The 26,866-nt window shown below is 42.9% G+C and overlaps 1 long non-coding RNA gene across 1 annotated transcript; it reads right to left on the bottom strand.

The window, feature by feature from the left end:
• Positions 1-735: 735 nt before the first annotated feature.
• Positions 736-14,136, bottom strand: LOC125537718. The gene is made up of 3 exons (XR_007296069.1): positions 13,899-14,136; positions 13,567-13,816; positions 736-795 (listed from the first exon to the last, which is right to left on the bottom strand). It is a non-coding gene; the product is annotated as an uncharacterized LOC125537718 (long non-coding RNA).
• Positions 14,137-26,866: the final 12,730 nt, after the last annotated feature.

Here is a 26,866-nt window from a genome sequence, read left to right on the forward strand (position 1 = left end):
AGTGATGAGATCAACATGATAATTCAAGTACCAGATACTCAAGATGTCCATAACCGGGGAGACGGCTAACCATGATTAGTTTATACACTCTGCAGAGGTTTGCGCACTTTTCCCCACAAGACTCGATCTCCTCCATTTTATTTCTCGCACTGCATGATGTTTAAGAAACAGATGACCGAGACACAGTCTTTCCGAAGAGGTCACCTTAACCGATAGATAGGCCGATACACCTACAATTCCCCTACATCTGCTAGCCCATCATGGAAAGGATTCCCACAACCTACTCAACTATGCCAGAACCCATAATGGCTTGTGGCTACACACGAAAGTTTCTAGCATGAATAATCTAATGATCCCTTGGAGCCTGGGTGGCATTCCATAGGATGATCACACGGGTACCCCAAGATCTCCTAGGACAACACTGGATTCCCTAGGTGCCTGCAACCAATCCACCCAGTTGTGTATTAAAGTAGCCATCTTAAGTTTCCCTTAGACATAAATAACTGTGACATCTTTCTTGAATATCACAAACCAATCCACATCTAGGAGCATAGCAAATTAGTGCAATCATAACGCAGTAATACCCGGGGTTTAAATATAAGACAATAGGTTCCTACCTCATCAACTACTTCCCAATACCCACATGTCATCAAAACCTACTCATGCAATGTTTGAAGATTGAATCTAATGCATAAAAACTGGGTAATAAAGGGATATGATCAAAGTGTTACTTGCCTTGCTGACGATCAGAAAACCCTACAGATTCGTAGTAGCAAGCCTTGCACTCCGGAAACTCTATCATGAACAAACAATAGCATACATAAGAACTCAAGCATAAGATGCAAAGATAAAACCAAAAGAAAAGATCTAAACTGAAAGTTCAAGTGAAGAGCTTCGATTTGCAGAAAGAATCAGAGTTACAAAACTCAAACCACGATCAACAGAAGTTCGAATTCAAATCTGCTTGAAACCAAATTTTAAATTTTCAAAATCATGTTCAAGGTGATTATATGGACAGAGCGGAACAAGACGAAGATTTTGGTGTTGGTTTCACTGGATTTGGATAAACGAGAAAAAAATAGTGAGGGTTTGAAGATCAAGGACTAATCTATAAGAAAACTATTTGCGGATAGGTCCCTGGCTGAAAATAGAACTAAAATGAAAAATCTATCGGACGAACCTCCTGTAACAAAGACTAACGAACGAATTTGTTCGTTAGAATAAAAATTAATAAAACCGATCTAATAAAAAAACAAAAGAAAAACCGTAGAAAGCCAACCGATTTTTACCAGTTCTCGGGGGTTCAGCCGGCGATGTCGACGGTGTTCTCCGGCGAGGTCGGCGAGGCGGGACGGCAGCTCCGGCAAGGCAGCAGGGCGGCGGCTACGGCGGCGGGGAGCGGTGCGGTGCGGCGTGGCAGTGGGCGGCGGCGGCGCAAGCGTCAGCGGCAGCGCGGTTGGCTTGGGGCGGTGGCTTGGGAGAGAGGGGTCCGGGGCCTCGGCCTTATAAAGGGTTGGGGAGGGGTGAGGCGGCTTGGAGGAGGGGGCACCGAGTGGTATCCCGCTCGGACACGGCGGCGGCGACGCGGCGTGGTGGAGGCGGACTCCGGCGGTGGCTCGGGAAGGCGGCGACGGCCTGGGCTGGCTGGGCTTCGGCCCAGTTGGTCCGAAACTTTTTTTAAATAATTTCACCGAAAAGGAAAAAAAATCCAAAATAAAATAAATAAAAATCCTAGAATCCCAAAAATAATTTTCACGGTCCTCTACTAATATTCAGGACAACGTGAACATTTTTCTGGGCTAAGATGCAATTTTTAAAAATGCAATTTTTCCCTAATTTAACCAAATAAAATCTCAAACAAAATTCAAATAAATGAATACTTTTATTCAAAATTAAATGTCCATTATTTCCTCTGTTTTGAAGAAGTCATATTATCTTCTTGAAGGAAATATGCCCTAGAGGCAATAATAAAGTTATTATTTATTTCCTAGTATCATGATAAATGTTTATTATTCATGCTAGAATTGTATTAACCGGAAACTTAATACATGTGTGAATACATAGACAAACATAGTGTCACTAGTATGCCTCTACTTGACTAGCTCGTTGATCAAAGATGGTTGAGTTTCCTAGCCATAGACATGAGTTGTCATTTGATTAACGGGATCACATCATTAGGAGAATGATGTGATTGATATGACCCATTCCATTAGCTTAGCACTTGATCATTTAGTTTACTGCTATTGCTTTCTTCATGACTTATACATGTTCGTATGACTATGAGATTATGCAACTCCCGATTACCGGAAGAACACTTTGTGTGCTACCAAACGTCACAACGTAACTGCGTGATTATAAAGGTGCTCTACAGGTGTCCCCGATGGTGTTCGTTGAGTTGGAATAGATCGAGAATAGGATTTTTCACTCTGATTGTCGGAGAGGTATCTCTGGGCCCTCTCAGTAATGAACATCACTACAAGCCTTGCAAGCAATGTGACTAATGAGTTAGTTACGGGATGATGCATTGCGGAACGATTAAAGAGACTTGCCGGTAACGAGATTGAACTAGGTATTGAGATACCGATGATCGAATCTCGGGCAAGTAACATACCAATGACAAAGGGAACAATGTATGTTGTTATGCGGTTTGACCGATAAAGATCTTCGTAGAATATGTAGGAACCAATATGAGCATCCAGGTTCCGCTATTGGTTATTGACCGGAGACGTGTCTCTGTCATGTCTACATAGTTCTTGAACCCGTAGGGTCCGCACGCTTAAAATTCTGTGACGATCGGTATTATGAGTTTTTGTGTTTTGATGTACCGAAGGTAGTTAGGAGTCCCAGAAATGATCATGGACATGACGAGGAGTCTCGAAATGGTCGAGACGTAAAGATCGATATATTGGACGACTATGTTCGGACACCAGAAGTGTTTTGGGAGGTTTCGGACATATACCAGAGTACCGGGGGGTTACCGGAACCCCCCAGGGAGTATATTGGGCCTAATGGGCCCTAGTGGGAGTAGAGGAGGGGCGGCCAGGGCAGCCGCGCGCCCCCTCCCCCTCTAGTCCGAATTGGACAAGGAGGGGGCCCTTTCCTTCTCTCCTTCTCTCCCTTCCTTCTCCTCTCCTACTCCTACTTGGAAGGGAGGAGTCCTACTACCGATGGGAGTAGGATTCCTCATGGGGCGTGCCATAGGAGGCCGGCCCCCTCCCCCTCCTCCACTCCTTTATATACGGGGAGGGGGCACCCCTTGGAGACAACAATTGATCATTGATCTCTTAGCCGTGTGCGGTGCCCCCCACCACCATAATCCACCTCGGTCATATCGTAGCATGCTTAGGCGAAGCCCTGCATCGGCATCTTTATCAACACTGTCACCACGCCGTCGTGCTGATGAAGCTCTTCCCGGAAGCTCTACTAGATCGTGAGTTCGCGGGACATCACCGAGCTGAACGTGTGCTGAACGAAGAGGTGCCGTACGTTCGGTACTGAGGATCGGTCGATCGTGAAGACGTACGACTACATCAACCGCGTTGTCATAACGCTTCCACTTATGATCTACGAGGGTATGTGGACGACACTCTCCCCTCTCGTTGCTATGCATCACCATGATCTTGCGTGTGCGTAGGAATTTTTTTGAAATTACTACGTTCCCCAACAGTGGCATCCGAGCCAGGTTTATGCGTAGATGTTATATGCACGAGTAGAACACAAGTGAGTTGTGGGCGATACAAGTCATACTGGTTACCATCATCTCATACTTTGGGTCAGCGGTATTGTTGGATGAAGCAGCCCGAACCGACATTACGCGTACGCTTACGCGAGACTGGTTCTACTGACGTGCTTTGCACACAGATGGCTGGCGGGTGTCAGTTTCTCCAGCTTTAGTTGAATCGAGTGTGACTACGCCCGGTCCTTGTTGAAGGTTAAAACATCACTAACTTGATGAACTATCGTTGTGGTTTTGATGCATTGGTAAGAACGGTTCTTGCTCAGCCCGTAGCAGCCACGTAAAACTTGCAACAACAAAGTAGAGGACGTCTAACTTGTTTTTGCAGGGCATGTTGTGATGTGATATGGTCAAGGCATGGTGCTATATTTTATTGTATGAAATGATCATGTTTTGTAACGGAGTTATCAGCAACTGGAAGGAGCCATATGGTTGTCGCTTTATTGTATGAAATGCAATCGCCATGTAATTGCTTTACTTTATCACTAAGCGGTAGCAATAGTCGTAGAAGCAATAGTTGGAGAGACGACAACGATGCTACGATGGAGATCAAGGTGTCGCACCGGTAATGATGGTGATCATGACGGTGCTTTGGAGATGGAGATGAAAGGCACAAGATGATGATGGCTATATGATATCACTTATATTGATTGCATGTGATGTTTATCCTTTATGCATCTTATTCTGCTTTGATTGACGGTAGCATTATAAGATGATCTCAAGGTATAAGTGTTCTCCCTGAGTATGCACCGTTGCAAAAGCTTGTCGTGCCAAGACACCACGTGATGATCGGGTGTGATAAGCTCAACGTTCTTGTACAACGGGTGCAAGCCAGTTTTGCACACGCAGAATACTCAGGTTAAACTTGACGAGCCTAGCATATACAGATATGGCCTCGAAACACTGAGACCGAAAGGTCGAACGTGAATCATATAGTAGATATGATCAACATAGTGATGTTCACCATTGAAAACTACTCCATTTCACGTGATGATCGGTTATGGTTTAGTTGATTTGGATCCCATGATCACTTAGATGATTAGAGGGATGTTTATCTAAGTGGGAGTTCCTAAGTAATATGATTAATTGAACTTAAATTTATCATGAACTTAGTACCTGATAGTATTTTTCTTGTCTATGTTGTTGTAGATAGATGGCCCATGATGTTGTTCCGTTGAATTTTAATGCGTTCCTTGAGAAAGCAAAGTTGAAAGATGATGGTAGCAATTACACGGACTGGGTCCGTAACTTGAGGATTATCCTCATTGATGCACAGAAGAACTACATCCTGGAAGCACCGCTAGGTGTACCACCTGTGCCGGCAACTACAGACATTGTGAATGCCTGGCAGTCACGCATTGATGACTACTCGATAGTTCAATGTGCCATGCTTTACTGCTTTGAACCGGGACTTCAACGACGTTTTGAGCATCATGGAGCATATGAGATGTTCCGGGAGTTGAAGTTAATATTTCAAGCAAATGCCCGGATTAAGAGATATGAAGTCTCCAATAAGTTCTACAGCTGCAAGATGGAGGAGAATAGTTCTATCAGTGAACATATACTCAGAATGTCTGGGTACTGCAATCACTTGATACAACTGGGAGTTAATCTTCTGGATAATAGTGTCATTGACAGAATTTTTCAATCACTGCCACCAAGCTACAAGAGCTTCGTGATGAACTATAATATGCAAGGGATGGATAAGACAATTCCCGAGCTCTTCGCAATGCTAAAGGCTGCGGAGGTAGAAATCAAGAAGGAGCATCATGTGTTGATGGTCAACAAGACCACCAGTTTCAAGAAAAAGGGTAAAGGGAAGAAGAAGGGGAACTTCAAAAAGAACAACAAACAAGTTGCTGCTCAGGAGAAGAAACCCAAGTCTGGACCTAAGCCTGAGACTGAGTGCTTCTATTGCAAACTGACTGGTCACTGGAAGCGAAACTGGCCCAAGTATTTGGAGGATAAGAAGGATGGCAAGGTGAACAAAGGTATATGTGATATACATGTTATTGATGTGTACCTTGCTAGAGCTCGCAGTAGCACCTGGGTATTTGATACTGGTTGTGTTGCTAATATTTGCAACTCGAAACAAGGACTACGTATTGAGCGAAGATTAGCTAAGGATGAGGTGACGATGCGTGTGGGAAATGGTTCCAAAGTCGATGTGATCGCCGTCGGCACGCTACCTCTACATCTACCTTCAGGATTAATTTTAGACCTAAATAATTGTTATTTGGTGCTAGTGTTAAGCATGAACATTATATCTGGATCTTGTTTGATGCGAGACGGTTATTCATTTAAATCTGAGAATAATGGTTGTTCTATTTATATGAGTAATATCTTTTATGGTGATGCACCCTTGAAGAGTGGTCTATTTGTGTTGAATCTCGATAGTAGTAATACACATTCATAATGTTGAAGCCAAAAGATGCAGAGTTGATAATGATAGTGCAACTTATTTGTGGCACTGCCGTTTAGGTCATATTGGTGTAAAGCACATGAAGAAACTCCATACTGATGGACTTCTGGAATCACTTGATTATGAATCACTTGGTACTAGCGAGCCATGCCTCATGGGCAAGATGACTAAAACGCGGTTCTCCGAAACAATGGAGCGAGCAATAGATTTATTGGAAATCATACATACTGATGTATGTGGTCCAATGAATATTGAGGCTCGCACCGGACATCGTTATTTTCTCACCTTCACAGATGATTTGAGCAGATATGGGTATATCTACTTAATGAAACATAAATCTGAAACATTTGAAAAGTTCAAAGAATTTCAGAGTGAAGTGGAAAATTTATAGGGAGGCGGGTAGTACTTATAGGGAGGCGGGCGTGCGCGAGGGGCAAAGACCGAGCCGAATTGATCAGGGTTTGGATCGGGGCACCTGTGTTCGTGAAGAACACGAAAGGAACAGAGGAGGGGATTGACAAGCGGGCACCGGCGGTCAGCGACTCCGCGAGAGAAAGAAAAAAGACGTACCGCTTCGGTCGCGAGATGGCCCATGGGCCAGAAGTGAGTGGTGGGCTGGTGGTTTGTGCTCGACCTGAGCGCCATTTAAAGAAATTGTTTTTTTAACATAGAGAAGAAAAGTGAGGAAGAGAAATAAAAGCAAAACTATTAGTAGACATATAATATACCAAAATTTTCAAACAAATATTTTATACAACATGAACTATTTCTCAAGTTCAAATAAAATCTACCAAAATTCTCAAAAGTCAAACAGTGTTACTGTAGCAATAAAACCCAATAAAAATCATTTTTAAAATACCAAAATGATTTCAAATTTACTTTCATCCAATTTTATATTGTAGCGAATCATTTTACCCTAATTTCCAAATAACTTATTTTTGGAGAAAAATAATTTGAATAAAACCCAAATAACTCCTAAATGGTTTTGAATTTGAATTTCAAACCTCTTCCAACTCTATTTCATATATTTTGAAGAAGTCGTCTTATTTACTCTCATGAAAATCACTGAGTTGCATAAATTTTCTGAATCTGAAATATTTTCAAATGGAATTCAAATCCCTTTTCATTTAATTAAATGGAAGAAGTCATATCATCTTCACTCTAGGGTTTTTGTGATGAAATGGATTTGAATTCATGAAGATCATAATGCAAAGATGAAAGTTTTGGGAAAGTCCTTTTATTCCCTCTCATTCAACTTTCACAAAGTTTCAAATTCCACTCAATTTCACACAATCAATCACACAACAATCAATCAAACAATCATAAAATATTTATTTTATATAACATTCCAAAATTTAGAATTTTGGGATGTTACAAACCTACCACATTTAAAATGAATCTCGTCCTCGAGATTCGAAGAGGCTAGCAAGAAAAGGTTAGGGTTTGGGAGTTTTCCAGCAAATCCATCGACCGAAGAGGTCTAGGGTGCTACCACACTTAAGAGCAAGGCCATGGTTCTGACAAAACTCATGTACTCCATTCCTCGGGTTGACGGTGCCAGTCTTCTCATATCTTCGTGATAATTCCTACACCGAGGCTCTTCCGGTAAGGGCATAACCGTTTTCCTCAAAATCTTGAGTCCTATCGTCAGGATAAAGTTCTTCTGTGACTCGTTCTTCTTAGCTGACAGGTCTCTCGCCAAAACGAAACAACTATCAGAGATCTCATGGTGGTCAATCATTATTGGCTTCTCCTGCAGGAAAAAGGTCGGGGTTGAACCACACAGTATAGCCTACGATTGGCAACGGTTGCCTATACATGGATCAATCGTCCTACCATACTAAGGTTTAAACAAAGTTTTGACATCGTCGTCTCTCTACTATGGTCAAGTCACTCAGATTTACCAATCCAAATAGCAAGAGCGAATGATACGAGTAAGTCGGTATGGTGATCAATCCATTCTGCACCCGAATCATTATCCTGTATAAGGTTTAGCGAACCTCGCATTTCTAACACTCGGGCATTCTCACAAGCATTGCAGAATTTCTCTTGTCCTCAAACTGGGTTCAAATAAATCCATTAATTCTGCAAGCTGAATAAAACATCTATCGTTTCTTCACAACTACAACTCTTCAGTTTTGCGTATCCTCCTAAGGAACGTCTACTGATTAAATCTGAGTTTTCTTCCAAAATATCTTCCTTCAGCAAGAGTGTGCTTGCTTCTTATTAACTCCTGGGCCTGTGGGTTATGGGCCCACTTCAATGCGGGTACAACTTCTATTCATCCCGGGAGGTATAATTGTTTCACATTCCAACTTTACACCTCCTTTAAATCCAACAACACCCCATTTCTCCCTAACCATCGTTTCAAAAGCAAAACTCCAACTCTCCTTTTTTCGAACTCCAGTCTGTGGAATATATATTTTTCCTATCCATAGTTCTAGTGTTCACACATGGTATTACCATTAATATAAAATGTACTGGTTCATCCATAATTCATATTCTCTTCATATCAAATCCTTCATTACATCCTTAACCACTACCCAAAACTCAAATTTCAAAAGTACTCTATTACAAAAGTTGCCATCCACATAGTTTGGTATGGTCAAGCATTACTTCCATCTTTATTCATTTGTACTTCTTGAACATGATTTAGTCCCACTGGAATTGTGCGACATGATCCTTGAAATCATCGATCTTCTACTTCATCATGGTGGCCATGAGCTTCATCTCGATCATCTCTGCATGCACCTCTCATGTATTCCTGAGTGTGACGGAGTCTTGCTTCAAGTATTTCTCCAATCTGACATATAGCTTCCATAGCAGCTTCATGAACAGAGTCGAAGAATGTTGCTCGTGGTACTCGAGAAATGAGTAAGTATTGTCCCATAGTCTTTGGGCAAACTCCCTTCACACGGTGGAGGTGTACCTCCACTTACCAAAGTTCAAATCCATCCTCCATGAAAGGATAACCTTTGTAGACTGCATCTCCTTCAAGATGAATATGCTTCATCATGTCCTTCAGGATCTTCGGGTAATCCTGATCACTAGTTAGGGTCATGATCATTTTCCGGCCCTTGAGAAAAACTCGTAAAGGGTTGTCATCTGCATGTATAAGATAGAAGGGGTACTCAGGATAATGTATGTATTTCCTTGGGTGAAATGTGGTTTTTTTGGGAGGAAAGGTTTGGGATCAGCTTGTCCATGGGTTCAAGGTTTAAGTCTGGGTGAGATAATGAGAGAGGCACTCACAATCAACAACAACTCATAGCATTTCACATGAGATTCCAACCACATCAACTTTTATTGCTTCATGAGCTATTACAATTTCCATTTCATAACTCAACTCAACATCCCCAAAAATAAAATTGTATTCCACATTTATTACATGCTTTATTCCAATATAAAGATATCAACTACTCTGCTCAAGCTTTCCTCAGTCTGAACATTCGCTGGCAAAATGTCCTACTCCTTTGCAGCGTAAACAAATGACTTCAGACAAATCCAGGGCTTCCTGGTGGTTAGCTTGGCTCCTTCGGTTGTTGGTTTCCTTTCTGGGCATTTGCTAGCATAATGACCTAAATCCTTACGTCTGTAACAAGTGATATGACTCAGGTCCTTCTCTGCAGAAGTTGGGTTGTTCTGAGTATGCCTTCATTTTCTCTTCCTCGATTTCTCTGTAAAGATCAAAGCTTCTATTTCCCGAGGGTAAAACTTCACTTCTGCTATCGGGAAGTCTCTGAGATACTCTTAGCTTACCTGCGTGCAATACTCTGAAAAATTTCCTTCTTCTTCACATGAGTAGTAGGCTTGGGCAAAAAATCTGTTTAGGCCTTCACCATCAGGGTCTTCAATAACTTCCTTCATCGCAAGTTCTTTTGAATTTTCCCTAAGGGTTTCTTTCACGGCTTCTTTCTGCTGCTTGGTAATTTCTTGTACCTTGGGGTAAATGTGACACTGACCAGGGTAGTGTGTAGTTCCTTCACACAGGAAACAAGTAACTTGCCCAGTCGGGCATTCTTCGGCTGGGTGATTCTCCTCACAATGTGGGCATCCATCATTGTGTTCCTCCTGGGTGTGTCCTATTTCTCCACATATCTTGCATGCACAAGTTTGCTTAATTTTACTATCACCGAGCTTCTGGATAAAACGAGACCTCAGTAGAATCGTCTTGAATTCTTCCCAAGCATTTGCTCCATTCCATCCTTGTATAGCTTGATGTATCTCTCGGCATGTTGCGGCACCTTGTGTGATGCGCCGTAAGGTGTATGGAACCATATACTCTCCTTAAATATGGTGCTCCTTCATGCGATCTTCCATGTTCCGTATCCATTGTGCTACCTCTGGATGTGTCCTTGATCCCGGAAATACAACTCCATCTTCATTCATCATCTATTGGGTCCAAGGATTTTGGGATGAGATACGAAAGATAGAGGGGGATACACGCAATACAAACAATAGTTTCGAAGAAACGGGTTTTATTTTGTCGCTGTCAAAAAAAACATCAAACAAATGACAGCTCACAAATCGTCGCATCTAACATGAGTATATAATAGGGATTGGTCTTTTAAAGGTAAAATAATTCTTCAGATTCTTTCAAATTCTTCAATTCTTCGGAGTCTTCTACTGTTGTAGCTTCAACTCTTCCAATGCATGGTGAAATCCTCTTTACTCTAAAAAGGTCATCAGTTGTCCGATATATCGTCCTTATTGGAGTGTCTTCAGTTGATCCTCTGTGTGGTCAAAAGGGAAAGGGGTATATTCTAACTAGTTGATGTAGGAGGGAATATTTGATAAAATCGGAAAAGATGAGAAGTAACGGATCCTTTTGAAAATAAAGTTTTAGAGATTGCCTGTCCTAGGAACTTTTTGATTTCTAGGGTCACGTCCTACAGTCAACATGTGCTCTGATACCATATCTATAGCAACCCGACCTCAGACGGTCAAGTCTCTGTGTGTCTGTGCCATCTCTGGATCATTATGCTGGCACACACAGTACATCAATGTATATATCAAAGTGCAATCACATGTATAAATAATGTAAAACTGATATATACCTCGTAAGCCTCAGCGGAAACAAAAAATCGGGTGTGGAGTCCCATCAACGCCATCGACAAGTTGAGTGTAGACCGTAACCATGTACCGTACTCTTACTCATTGGAAGAAAATATCTACAACATGAGACGTTGCAGCTGTGTAGGTCAGTACATTAAATGTACTGGCAAGATCACTTTAAGAAAAACAGATATAAACTATAGTATATGCAATATGACTTTGTGGCTCTGTATCTGAATTTTGTTTGCGTAAAAGCTGGTTTATTTTCACTACATCAAAGGAACATTAGGAGTCTGTACTACGGAGTTTTCTATCATGACATGGTTCCGCCAACCGATGTCTCATAGCCCAAAATCATCAAAGTTGCCCACAATTAAGTTACCAATCTGGTGTTGAGAATTCCGAGATAGATCCAAGTCTAGTGGCTCAAATTGTCCGTAACCGGGGACACGGCTAATTGATTAGGTTTAAACCCTCTGCAGAGGTTTGTATAATTTACCCGCAAGATTCGATACCTTTTTTTACGTTCTCACACTTCAAGGTGTTTGAGAACAAGATGACCGAAACATGGTCTTCCGAAGAGTTCCTCTGACCACTGTCCGGTGCTCATCCAATCCTACCGTAGTTCTACATCTGCTAGCACCGTCCCAGCCAGAGTCACCACTAAGGTCAACCAAGCCAGAGCCCATAGTGACCTGCGGTTGCACATGTAAGCTTCCGGGCATGAAGTATTCTTCCGTCTCTTTGAGCCTGGGTGAAACTTTCCGCATGATATCACGACGCTTCTCCGGAATCACCGAGTACTGGACGCACCAATGTACCCTTCTTAACCATTCTCCACCCAGAGGTATATTGAATTCTTGTCTTGAGTCTTGAAGTCTTGGCCTTGAAGATGCAGTCCTTGCAGATGCCATCATGGATTTGTCGTCATTGACGTAGAGTTCTTCATACTCACACCACTCCCGAGCACTCATACAAACCCTGTCAACTATAGCGTAGCATTAAAACTATATAGCGTCCCGGGCTTGATAACAGGGTGATGGGTTCCTACCTCATGCAATCTACTCAACTACAAGAAATCAATATAATTACTGGAGGGATTATGAATGGTGACGCTAAATGCAATAAAAATATAGGCATGAAAAGCATGGTCAAATTGAACTTGCCTGGTATTACTCGATGAAGATAACAACCCTCAGAAAATGACTTGGTAGAACTAATCATCACTCCGTTGAAAATCAATATAATCAAACGTATTATTCATATAAGCAGACATACTAGCAAGCAATTCTAACACTCGTAATAAAATCAACAAATAAAATGCAAATCAACAAGCGACATCAAATAAAACCAAGGAAAACTACCAAACAAAACTACTAAAGAAAACTCTAAGACATAACACAAAATAGTTTTGTCGTAAGTAAAAACTTAACAACAACTAAAACACTAAACTAATAAATTAACAGAAAAGAAAATGTAAAACAACTAATTTAACAGAAAGTATTTTTCATAAACTTTGAGTAGCAAAAAGAAACACATAAAAAATCTTCTATAAAACTCTAACTATGACCTATACAAGTTTTCATACAAAACTAAAGAAAATATTTTTTAAAAAGAATAAAATTGTCTATTGTTAAATAACAAAAACAAAGTAAATTTGTTAAAAGTGACAAAAAGAGATAAATTATAAACTATTAAAATTATAAAGAAAAGACAAACAAAACAAAAACTAAAACAGTATTGTTTTGTCTAACCCCTAATTTAAAATAACCTAAAAATAAATCACTATATGCAGCAGACGAAACAATACCAAAACAGTAGCAAAAAGAATCAATCGAAAATATTTTATAAAACTCAAGATACGGACCAAATTAGTGATTTAAACAAATTCATGCAAACTCAAATTTAAACTACTCAATTTTGAAATATAATGGCACAAACAGAACTTCAACAAATTTGAATCTAATGAAAAAAGAATCACTCAATTTGGATCTAAAATATAAAAGTTATAAGCAATCTAAAAACAGAACTATTCTGTTTTCGAAACAGAAACTAAAACAAAAAACAAAACGCTACAGATCGGCGGTGGCCACGTGTCATGCTCTGGTTGGGTCGGCGAGGCTAGTGCACGAGAGCTACGGGCGAACGACCCCTACTTAAGTAATTCAGTAGCTGCGTCTAAAAAAATAATCCTGTGCCATCGTGGCTCTCTGTGATTGGACGACAGGCGTCCGCTGCGTAGTCTAACTAATGAACGACTGACAAATAAAGGATACCGATTCAATCTAACTAAAAAAACAAAAGATCTAATCTAAGCCCTATATCTACGATCGGATGGACGCGAGATGCTCACCGGGGACGCAGTGGAGGTGGCCGCCGGAGTTGGGGAAGAAGGTGGCGTGGCATCGGGAGGTGGACGTACTGCTCGTCCTGGTGGTCGTCGGTCTCGGGGAAGGGTCGGACGGGGCGCGGAGCATGAAGACGAACCCGAGGGTGACCTCGTCAGCTTCGAGGGAGGCCTGTGGCGATGGTGACGAACGTCTGGAGGAGCAGTGGCCCCGGTGAGATGCGAGAGTCGTCCAGGAGCTCGATCCAGAAAGGTTCTGCGTGAGTTAAGGGCGTCAAGGGATGCGCAGCATCAAGGGAGGAAGAAATAGAGGGACATCGGGGATGATGGTGGCTTACGGTTGCTGGAATCGTGCAGCAAAGGAGCTCCAGGCTGAGAACTCCGACGAGATCGGATCCGCACGAAACGGGCACGGGAACTTCCAAATTTTTGCGAAAATCGGATGAGGAGGAGGGCAGTATTTATAGGGAGGCGGGCGTGCGCGAGGGGCAAAGACCGAGCCGAATCGATCGGGATTTGGATCGGGGCACCTGTGTTCGTGAAGAACACGGAAGGGACAGAGGAGGGGATTGACGAGCGGGCACCAGCGGTCAGCGACTCCGCGAGAGAAAGAAAAAAACGTACCGCTTCGGTCGCGAGATGGCCCATGGGCCAGAAGTGAGTGGTGGGCTGGTGGTTTGCGCTCGACCTGAGCGCCATTTAAAGAAATTGTTTTTTAACACAGAGAAGAAAAGTGAGGAAGAGAAATAAAAGCAAAACTATTAGTAGACATATAATATACCAAAATTTTCAAAAAAAAATTTTATACAACATGAACTATTTCTCAAGTTCAAATAAAATCTATCAAAATTCTCAAAAGTCAAACAGTGTTACTGTAGCAATAAAACCCAATAAAAATCATTTTTAAAATACCAAAATGATTTCAAATTTACTTTCATCCAATTTTATATTGTAGCGAATCATTTTACCCTAATTTCCAAATAACTTATTTTTGGAGAAAAATAATTTGAATAAAACCCAAATAACTCCTAAATGGTTTTGAATTTGAATTTCAAACCTCTTCCAACTCTATTTCATATATTTTGAAGAAGTCATCTTATTTTCTCTCATGAAAATCACTGAGTTGCATAAATTTTCTGAATCTGAAATATTGTCAAATGGAATTCAAATCTTTTCAAATCCCTTTTTCATTTAATTAAATGGAAGAAGTCATATCATCTTCACTCTAGGGTTTTTGTGATGAAATGGATTTGAATTCATGAAGATCATAAGGCAAAGATGAAAGTTTTGGGAAAGTCCTTTTATTCCCTCTCATTCAACTTTCACAAAGTTTCAAAATTCCACTCAATTTCACACAATAAATCACACAACAATCAGTCAAACAATCATGAACTATTTATTTAATATAACATTCCAAAATTTAGAATTTTGGGATGTTACAAACTGGGAAACGTGAAACACATCATGAACTCCTGACAATCCTTCGGGTAACTCCAACTTGTAGGCCACTTCTCCCATACGCTCCAAAACTCGATATGGTCCTACAAATGGTGGTGCTAACTTTCCTTTGACTCCAAATCATTTAACTCCTCTAAGTGGTGATACACGGAGATAGGCTCTATCTCCGATTCCATAGGCTACCTCCTTATGTTTAGTGTCAGCATATCTCTTCTGCCTGGACTGTGCTACCTTCAGTCTATCCCGAATCAATTTAACTTTCTCTTTCGACTCTTTGATTAAATCTGGTCCGAACAACTGACAGTCCCCAACTTCATCTCACATCAATGGTGTCCTGCACCTCCTTCCATACAAAGCTTCAAAAGGGGCCATCTTCAAACTAGCCTGGTAACTATTGTTATATGAGAACTCTACATAAGGAAAATTATCATCCCAACTAGATCCATAATCTAGCTCACAAGCTCTCAACATGTCCTCTAGAATCTGATTGACTCTCTCGGTCTGGGGATGAAAGGATGTACTGAACTCTAGCCTGGTACCCAAAGTCTGGTGTAATTGATTCGAAAACTTCGAGGTAAACTGTGTTCCTCTATCTGATTGATGGTCCTCAGAACTCCGTGCAGACATACGATCCTGGTCATATATATCTTGGCCAACTTCGCGCTCATATAAGTGGTTTTCATGGGGATAAAGTGAGCCACTTTGGTCAAGCGATCAACTACTACCCAGATGGAGTCATAACCTGATCGTGTCCTGGGTAATCCGGTGATGAAATCTATGCCAAGTTTATCCCACTTCCATTCGGGTATCGGCATAGGCTGAAGTAATCCTGCTGGCTTCTGGTGTTTTGCCTTAACTCTCTGACATACGTCACACATGACTACATACTCAGAAATATCTTTCTTCATACCTGTCCACCAGAAACGTTCCTTCAAATCCAAAGACATCTTGGTGTTTCCGGGGTGAATCAAGTATGGCGAGTCATGAGCTTCCTGAAACATTAATTTCCTGATCTCTGGATCATTGGGCACATAAATACGATCCTCAAACCATAAAGTTTTGTGCTCATCCTCACAAAAACCTTTGGCTTTTCCTTTACTCATATTTCCCTTTATCTCTGCAATCTCCTTATTAGTCTTCTGGGCTTCCTGAATCTTTCCCAACAACGTGGACTGAACTTCCAATGCTGCAACAAAACCTCTCGAAACTATCTCCAAACAAAGTTCTCTGAGATCTTCGGCTAACTCTTGCGGAAATCCTCCGGTCACGGGAGTATTGGCATAACTCTTGCGGCTCAAAGCGTCCACTACAACATTGGCCTTTCCTGGATGATAATGCAACTTCGTATCATAATCCTTTATGTGCTCGAACCATCTCCTTTGCATGAGATTCAACTCCTTATGCGTGAAGATGTACTTCAAACTCTTATGATCCGTGTATACATCACAACGGTTTCCAATAAGAAAATGTCTCCAGGTCTTGAGCGCATGCACTATGGCTGCTAATTCCAAATCATGCGTTGCATAATTCAACTCATGAGGTCGAAGCTGGCGTGAGGCATATGAAACAACTCTTCCGTCTTTCATAAGTACACCTTCAAGTCCCAGGTGAGAAGCGTCGCAATATACTTGGAAATCTTTGCGTATATCCGGAAGAATTAGCACTGGGGCTGTAACTAAACACTTCTTCAACTCCTGAAAACTGGCCTCACATTCTTCGGTCCATTTGAGCTTGGTGTCCTTCTTCAATAACTCCGTCATGGGCTTCGCAATCTTGGAAAAATTCTCAATGAATCTCCGGTAATATCCTGCGAGTCTAAGAAAACTGTGTATCTCTCCAACTAAGGTGGGTGCCAACCACTCAGTGACAGACTGAACCTTGGAAGGGTCTACTGCTATACCTTCTCCTGATATAACATGTCCGATAAATTCAACTTCCTTCAACCAAAACTCACATTTGCTGAACTTGGCATATAGCTAATGTTCCCTGAGCTTCTCGAGAACTAAGCGTAAATGTTCCTTGTGTTCTTCTTCATTCTTCGAGTATACCAATATATCATCAATAAACACCACAACAAACTTATCCAAGAACTCCATGAACACCTTATTCATCATACTCATAAAGTAGGCAGGGGCGTTAGTCAAACCAAAAGACATGACAGTGTACTCATATAGCCCGTACCTTGTGGTAAAAGCTATCTTAGGTATATCCTATTCGCCGATCTTCAGCTGGTGGTATCCTGATCGAAGATCGATCTTGGAGAATACTTTAGCTCCTTGCAGCTGGTCAAACAAATCATTGATCATCGGTGGTGGGTATTTGTTCTTGATCGTCACCTCATTCAGTGCATGGTAATCGACAACCATTCTCAAAGATCCATCCTTCTTCTCAACTAAGAGCACTGGGGCTCCCCACAGTGATGAACTTGGTCGAATGTAACCTTTATCCAATAACTCCTTAATATGTTTCTTAATTTCCTCTAGATCATTTGCAGGCATCCGATACGGTCTCTTCGATATTGGTCCGATGCCTGGTAACAGCTCCATCAAAAACTCTATATCTCGATCTGGTGGCATGCATGGTAATTCCTCAGAGAATACATCGGTTAATCCTTCACAACGGTCACTTCCTCTTGAACAACGGGCACTTGAGTCCTCCTTGGCGCATGCCTAGACACATACTTGATCCTTTTACGTTCCGGGGTGGTGAGAAGAATTGACTTACTAGAACAATTGATATTTCCTCCATACATCGATAGCCAATCCATGCCTAGTATCACATACAATCCGTGTGACTCCAAAATTATTAGGTCTGAGGGGAAAAGATGCCTACCTATGGTCAATGGCAACTGAAAACATCCTCTGATAGCCATCTAATCCGCTCCAGGTGAGCTTAATAACATAGGTGTCTTAAGGGCTACGGTGGGCAACTTAAACTTATCCACAAATCCCCTTAATATGTATGAATGCGATGCACCAGTGTCAAAAAGGACAATAGCTGTAAATGACTTAATCAAAAACTTACCAATAACTGCATCGGGCTGCTATTCAACTTCCTCCACGTTGACGTGGTTCACCTGCCCTCTGGTGAAAGGATTGGGCTTATTTCTAGAGCTTCCATTTCCGCTACCATTCTTTAACTCAGAGCAATCATTGGCGTAGTGTCCAGTCTTCCCACACTTGAAACAGGTAACATGGCTCAAATCCTTCTTGGTGGGTGCTGCTGGGTTGGAACGGCTCTGACTGTTGTTTCCTCCATTCCCATTCCCATTCCCATTCTTAGGGCCACTGTGGTTATGAGAACTTCCTCCATTGTGGGAATGGACTCCATGGTTATGATGGGTATGTCCTCCTGAGTTCGGTGTAAAATGTGGCTTCTACTGAGCTCCAGAGTTGTACTTCCCCTGTCCATACTTCCGTTTATGGTTTTCTATCTGCTGCTGCTTGCCTTCAATATAAGAGCCCTGTCTACCAGCTCCTGGTAGTTGGCGAATGTTGCCACCATCAACTGCATACTCAGCTCGTCATTCAGCCCTTCCATAAACTTCTCCTACTTTGCCGCATCCATGGCCACATCATCAGGGGCGTAGCATGCTAACTTGCTGAACTCCTCCATGTAGTGTGACACAGTACAATTTCCCTGGCGTAAGTTGCGAAACTCATGCTTCTTCATGCTCATAGCTCCTGCTGAGACATGTGCAGTGCGGAATGCTTGCTGAAACTGATCCCAGGTGAAATTGGCCACGGGGAAAGTGACTGTGTAGTTCTCCCACCATGAGGCTGTGGGTCCATCCAGTTGATGTGCGGCAAAGCGCACCTTCTCAACATCTGTGCAACCAGCGGTGGTCAGCTCCCTTTCAAATCTTGCGGAGCCAGTCATCAGCAACAATCGGCTCGGTGCTACTAGAGAACACCGTCGGATTCAACCTTAGAAAACGGGCTAAGTTTTCCATTGGAGGTGGTGGTGGTGGGTTGTTGTTGCTGTTGCCTTGGTTCTGGACTAGCAACTGCATCAAGGCATTCTGTTGTTGGATCAACTGAGTGAGCTCCGGTGGAAAGGCAAATGCGGGGTCAAGTCTCGGAGGCATCTGATAGGTTTAGAGGGGTGAGAACAGAATATAGTGAGGTCTAAAGAGAGATTTCACTACCCATATGCACATGAGAAAAACACATTCATTTCACACCACTCAATTCAAACAAGATTCATACAATCGATCTAAGCTACGGTTACAAAAAGCTCATGGACTATTACTATATTACATGGGAGAATACTAATGGTAATATGGTGGTCAACTAGAAATTTTGATCAGTGGAAGACTCCATGATATCTGCTCCAGCTTCGTCTTCATAAGCATCATCGCTGTCGGGGTCGGAGTCTGTGTCGTCTATTATGATGTAATCCTCTGAATGAATGTCCACTCCAGGTTCAGGATCCCCCATGAATATTCCTAGCTTCTTCTTCAGGTCTTCATTCTTCTCTAGTAGTACAACAATTTCTTATTCATATCCATCGCATGTAGACTTGAGTTCCTCTTCGAGCTCCATGTTCCGAGTCATCACCTTCTTCATGTCTATCATGTTGGCGCACATCTAGTTCTCATAGCGTCGAATGTGCTGGTTCAACTCCTATATATAGGCTGCAATGGATCTATCCTTCCTGGTGCGAATCATCTCCCATTGCTCATATCTGCGTCCACATATCTGGTGGATGGTGTCATTAAGATCCTTGTTGTACACCTCGCCTATGCGTCCAATGGTGATGTGGGCGGCCATGCTCTTTCCTAAACTCCATGTTGGTGCATCAAAGGAAAAGTCGATGGGCTTGGTAACTGGTGCGAATGTCCTTCCTGGAACACGAACTTGAATCATCTCGTGCTCCTCTTATGGTAAAGTGGCAGTGTAGGTTTCGGTGAAGCTTGGTATGCCGATGTTCAGATACCTAGTGACTTCCTTCAGGTGTCTTTCGAAAGGGGTGTCGTCATCCGGTTGAGTGAACTTGTCCCTTGGGTCCGCCATCTATAGAGTGGAAATGGAGAAGAGTTAGAAATGAGTAGAGAAGAGTATCATGTGGCTTTTTCCTAGTGGTCGTGTCCCATAGTCAGCGTGTGCTTTGATACCATCTTGTAGTGACCAGACCCGAATGGATCGAAGTCTTTGTGCTTAAGTGTCATCCCTGGATCGGTATTGTTGACACACACAGTACTCGAGGATTTATTGCAGAGTTCAATCACACACTTATTGCACGAGTGTCTCAAAAAGAGTACTTATTACAATAATATGGCTGAAGGCCATCTAAATAAGATAATTGCGGAAGCTTCGAAGATAAATGAGTCCATCCAACTCCACGACAATACTGAGTGCATGACAACGACCCATCGCCCCTTACTCTTCGTCTGCAAATTCTACAACATGAAACGTTGCAGCCGTGTAGGTTAGAACATGGAATATGCTGGCAATATAACACCATAGGGCAATGAACAAATAACAGCTATCACTACATGCATATTTGGCTGGCGGAGGCTCTACGGTTATCATTTGCATAAAGCTATTTTTTCCCTACAACAAAGGAATATATTTTATTTAACTACAAAGTTTTATGAAATTATTGAGAAGGTACCCCCAACTCAATTCCAAATTAACATTTAATAACCCGACAAATTCATTAAGAAGAGTGATGAGATCAACATAATAATACAAGTACCAGAGACTCAAGATGTCCATAACCGGGGACACGGCTAACCATGATTAGTTTATACACTCTGGAGAGGTTTGCGCACTTTTCCCCACAAGACTCGATCTCCTCCTTTTTATTTCTCGCACTGCATGATGTTTGAGAAATGGATGACCGAGACACAGTCTTTTCGAAGAGGTCACCCTAACTGATTGATAGGCCGGCACACCTACAATTCCCCTACATCTGCTAGCCCATCATGGAAAGGATTCCCACAACCTACTCAACTATGCCAGAGCCATAATGGCTTGTGGCTACACACGGAAGTTTCTAGCATGAATAACCTTATGATCCCTTTGAGCCCGGGTGGCATTCCATAGGATGATCACACGGGTTCCCCGGGATCTCCTAGGACAACACTGGATTCCCCAGGAGCCCACAACCAATCCACCCAGTTGGGTATTAAAGTAGCCACCTTAAGTTTCCCTTAGACATAAATAACTCTCACATCTTTCATGAATCTCACAAACCAATCCACGTCTACGAGCATAGCAAATTAGTGCAATCATAATGCAGTAATCCCCGGGGTTTGAATATAAGACAATAGGTTCCTACCTCATCAAGTACTTCCCAATACCCACATGTCATCGAAACCTACTCATGCAATGTTTGAGGATTGAATCTAATGCATAAAAACTGGGTAATAAAGGGATATGATCAAAGTGTTACTTGCCTTGCTGATGATCAGAAAACCCTAGAGATTCGTAGTAGCAAGCCTCGCACTCCGGAAAATCTATCATGAACACACAATAGCATACATAAGCACTCAAGCGTAAGATGCAAAGTTAAAACCAAAAGAAAAGATCTAAACTGAAAGTTCAAGTGAAGAGCTTCAATTTGCAAAAAGAATCAATCGAATCGGAGTTACGAAACTCAAACCATGATCAAAAGAAGTTTGAACTCAAATATGCTTGAAACCAAATTTTAAATTTTCAAAATCATGTTCAAGTTGATTATCTGGACATAGGGGAACAAGACGAAGATTTTGGCATTGGTTTCACTGGATTTGGATAAAGGAGCAAAAAGTAGTGAGGGTTTGAAGATTAGGGACTAATCTGTAAGAAAACTATTCGCGGATAGGTTCCTGGTTGAAAATAAAACTAAAAAGAAAAATCTATCGGACGAGCGTCCGCTAACAGAGACTAACAAACGAATTTGTTCTTTAAAAGAACTAATCGGGCGAATGTTCACTAGTTAATGAATTAAAATAAATAAAACCAGTCTAATAAAAAAATGAAAGAAAAACCGTAGAAAACCGATCATCATTATTAGAGCATTGTTCTATGTATAGAGTCATATTTGTTCTAAGTATCGAGTTGTAATTCTTGAGTTGTAAGTAATAAAAGTGTGATGATCATCATTATTAGAGCATTGTCCCAGTGAGGAAAGGATGATGGAGACTATGATTCCCCCATAAGTCGGGATGAGACTCCAGACGAAAAAGAAAAAAAGGAAAAAAACAAAAAAAGCCACAAAAAAAGAGAAGGCCCAAAAATAACAAAAAAAGAGAGAGAAAAAGAGAGAAGGGGCAATGCTACTACCCTTTTACCACACTTGTGCTTCAAAGTAGCACCATGATCTTCATGACAGAGAGTCTCCTATGTTGTCACTTTCATATACTTGTGGGAATATTTCATTATAGAACTTGGCTTGTATATTCCAATGACGGGCTTCCTCAAAATGCCCTAGGTCTTCGTGAGCAAGCGAGTTGGATGCACACTGTGGGAGTCCTGGATTAGGGGGTCTCCGGACAGCCGGACTATCTCCATTGGCCGGACTGTTAAACTGTGAAGATACAAGATTGAAGACTTCGTCTCGTGTCCGGATGGGACTCTACTTGGCGTGGAAGGCAAGCAAGGCAATACGGATATGTGTATCTCCTCCTTTGTAACCGACCTTGTGTAACCCTAACATCTCCGGTGTCTATATAAACCGGAGGGTTTTAGTCCATAGGACAACATACAATCATACCATAGGCTAGCTTCTAGGGTTTAGCCTCTCCGATCTCGTGGTAGATCTACTCTTGTACTACCCATATCATCAATATTAATCAAGCAGGACGTAGGGTTTTACCTCCATCAAGAGGGCTTGAACCTGGGTAAAACATTGTGTCCCCTGCCTCCTGTTACCATCCGCCTTAGATGCACAGTTCGGGACCCCCTACCCGAGATCCGCCGGTTTTGACACCGACACACACCCACTTAGTTTCTTTTTGAGCTTTCATACACTTATAGCTCTAGTGCATCTGTTGCATGGCAATCCCTACTCACTCACATTGATATCTATTGATGGGCATCTCCATAGCCCGTTGATACGCCTAGTTGATGTGATACTATCTTTTCCTTTTGGTCTTCTCCACAACCACCATTCTTTTCCACCTATAGTGCTATGTCCATGGCTCACGCTCATGTATTGCGTGAAGATTGAAATTTTTTGAGAACATCAAAAGTATGAAACAATTGCTTGGCTTGTCATCGGGGTTGTGCATGATTTAAATATTTTGTGTGATGAAGATAGAGCATAGCCAGACTATATGATTTTGTAGGGATAGCTTTCTTTGGCCATGTTATTCTGAGAAGACATGATTACTTTGTTAGTATGCTTGAAGTATTATTATTTTCATGTCAATATTAAACGTTTGTCTTGAATCTTATGGATCTGAATATTCATGCCACAATAAAGAGAATTACTTGGATAATTATGTTAGGTAGCATTCCACATCAAAAATTCTGTTTTCATCATTTACCTACTCGAGGACGAGCAGGAATTAAGCTTGGGGATGCTGATACGTCTCCAACGTATCTATAATTTTTGATTGTTCCATGCTATTATATTATCTTTTTTGGATGTTTATGGGCTTTATTATACACTTTTATATTATTTTTGGGACTAACCTATTAACCGGAGGCCAAGCCCAAATTCCTGTTTTCTTGCCTATTTCAGTCTTTTGAAGAAAAGAAATATCAAACGGAGTCCAAACGAAATGAAACCTACTGGAGAGTTATTTTTGGAACGGAAGCAATCCAGGAGACTTGGAGTAGATGTCAAGGAAGCTTCAAGGTGGCCATGAGGTAGGGAGGCACGCCTGCCCCCCTGGGCGCGCCCCCACCCTCGTGGGCCCCTCATGGCTCCCCTAACCGACTTCTTTCGCCTATATATGTCCATATACCCTAAAAACATCGAGAAACACAATAGATTGGGAGTTCCACCGCCAGAAGCCTCCGTAGCCACGGAAAACCAATCTAGACCCGTTCCGACACCTTACCGGAGGGGGGAATCCCTCTCCGGCGGCCATCTTCATCATCCCGGCGCTCTCCATGACGAGGAGGGAGTAGTTCACCCTCGGGGCTGAGGGTATGTACCAGTAGCTATGTGTTTGATCTCTCTCTCTCTCTCTCGCGCGTTCTTGAGTTGGCGTGATCTTGATCTATCGCGATCTTTGTTATTATAGTTGGATCTTATGATGTTTCTCCCCCTCTAATCTCTTGTGATGAATTGAGTTTTCCCTTTGAATTTATCTTATCGGATCGAGTCTTTAAGGATATGAGAACACTTGATGTATGTCTTGCACATGCTTATCTATGGTGACAATGGGATATCATGTGATCCACTTGATGTATGTTTTGGTGATCAACTTGCGAGTTCCATGACCTCATGAACTTATGCATAGGGGTTGGCACACGTTTTCATCTTGACTCTTTGGTAGAAACTTTGGGGAACTCTTTGAAGTTCTTTGTGTTGGTTGAATAGATGAATCTGAGATTGTGTGATGCATATCGTATAATCATACCCACAGATACTTGAGGTGACATTGGAGTATCTAGGTGACATTAGGGTTTTGGTTGATTTGTGTCTTAAGGTATTATTCTAGTACGAACTCTATGATAGATTGAATGGAAAGAATAGCTTCTTGTTATTTTACTACCGACTCTTGAATAGATCGATCAGAAAGGATAATTTTGAGGTGGTTTCGTACCCTACAATAATATCTTTGTTTGTTCTCCGCTATTAGTGACTTTGGAGTGACTCTTTGTTTCATGTTGAGGGATAGTTATATGATCCAATTATGTTATTATTGTTGAGGGAACTTGCACTAGTGAAAGTATGAACCCTAGGCCTTGTTTCAACGCATTGCAATACCGTTTGTGCTCACTTTTATCATTAGTTACCTTGCTGTTTTTATATTTTCAAATTACAAAAACCTTTATCTACCATCCATATTGCACTTGTATCACCATCTCTTCGCCGAACTAGTGCACCTATACAATTTACCATTGTATTGGGTGTGTTGGGGACACAAGAGACTCTTTGTTATTTGGTTGCAGGGTTGTTTGAGAGAGACCATCTTCATCCTACGCCTCCCACGGATTGATAAACATTAGGTCATCCACTTGAGGGAAATTTGCTACTGTCCTACAAACCTCTGCACTTGGAGGCCCAACAATGTATGCAAGAAGAAGGTTGTGTAGTAGACATCAAGCTCTTTTCTGGTGTTGTTGCCGGGGAGGTTAGCGCTTGAAGGTATATTGTCGGAGTAATGGGCCACGGGTAGGCTAACCCAAGCCCCAGAACCTTTCAAGACATCGGGGCAGGCTGCGCCCCTCAAGACCCCAGGACACAGAGCCGCCTTTTGAGAAGTCGGCGGCAAGGCAACTGACTAGCCACTTGCGGCCGAGTCCCAGGAACGACTTCAGGATAAGCCGACTCCTGACTGACGACTTCCCGAGAAGCCGACCTTGGGGAGTCGGACCGCGACTCCAACAAACCCCATGTCCTCATCAAGAGGGACAGGATAGGGGAGTGGCTACAGTGAAGCCTGCTCCGACCCCTTTCCAGGGGCAGGCATGGCCACAGTACGCCGTACCCGTGGAGATCTCCGTGCGGCGTGGCACTATTGCCATGCCGGCCCTGACATCAGCACCGGTGGACCGAATCCCGCGCCCACGATGGCTTGTCTGTATGACCCTGGGGCGGCGGGTCCCACCAGCCAGCGGGACCCCAGAAGACGGCAAGTGCGCCACCAGTCGGACCCGTTGGGAGTCGGCCCCCGAGAGTCGGCCAGCCCCTCCCCCGGGGCCCATGCGCCATTAACCAGATGTGACGGAGAGTGGCAATAGTGATCGCCCGCCAGGCGGCGGGGCTGTTGCCACGACTCCATGACCAAGCCCGTGTCATTAGAAGCGCGGCTACAGTAATCAGCAGCCAACAAGACCCGCCCGCGGCGGACGCGGCCTGTCGTCTCCTTACCGAGCCAGTCGACGGGGCCCACCAGTCGGCGGGCCCCAGCAGTCGGCGGAGAAGACGAAGGCCGGAGGCGCTGATGGCTGGGCCCGCGTCCAGCCGGATTACCATTGTACCCCTGGGGTGGGTAGGCCTATATAAACCCCTCAGGGCACCCGTGCAAAGGGTTGGAATCCATTAGCACTAGACCAGATCATATAGGAAGGAGAGAGCTAGCCTTGCCTTCTCCTACCTCTAGGAAATAGCTCAAGGAGCAATCGTGTAAACACTTTGCCATAGTGATCATGCGGAGACCCCGGAGAGCCCTGAAGCTGGGTAAGATTCACCGGCGTGCATGTCTTCGCCTCATCCTGTTTCCAGGCACCGGCGACGTTCTACTCGCCCCCACCATGATAAGCCATCCTTTGGCATATGTCGCACCCAACCCCCGACATTTGGCACCCACCGTGGGGCCTGGTGCACCGTTGTCCGGAGACCTGCTCTGGATGGGAACCCTTTTCCTCCCTGGAGAGCGCAGCCAACCAGGCACGACAGACGGAGTTTGCGCTGACGCGCTGCACGGTGTTGAGATCGCCTGCGCAGCCAGCTGCCTCGCCGAACTTGTCGGCGAGGTTCACCTCTCCGACGAACCTGCATCCAACGCAGGCGCGGGCGGCTCCGAGAGCCTCCTCGCGGGCCTCCTCAATCAACTCCACGACACCGGCGAGCCTGCCGTGGACTTGGAGTTGTTGGAAATATGCCCTAGAGGCAATAATAAATTGGTTATTATTATATTTCCTTGTTCATGATAATCGTTTATTATCCATGCTAGAATTGTATTGATAGGAAACTCAGATACATGTGTGGATACATAGAAAACACCATGTCCCTAGTAAGC

This window comes from Triticum urartu, chromosome 2 (assembly GCF_003073215.2).
Source record: "Triticum urartu cultivar G1812 chromosome 2, Tu2.1, whole genome shotgun sequence".
In the NCBI taxonomy this organism is placed as follows: domain Eukaryota; kingdom Viridiplantae; phylum Streptophyta; class Magnoliopsida; order Poales; family Poaceae; genus Triticum; species Triticum urartu.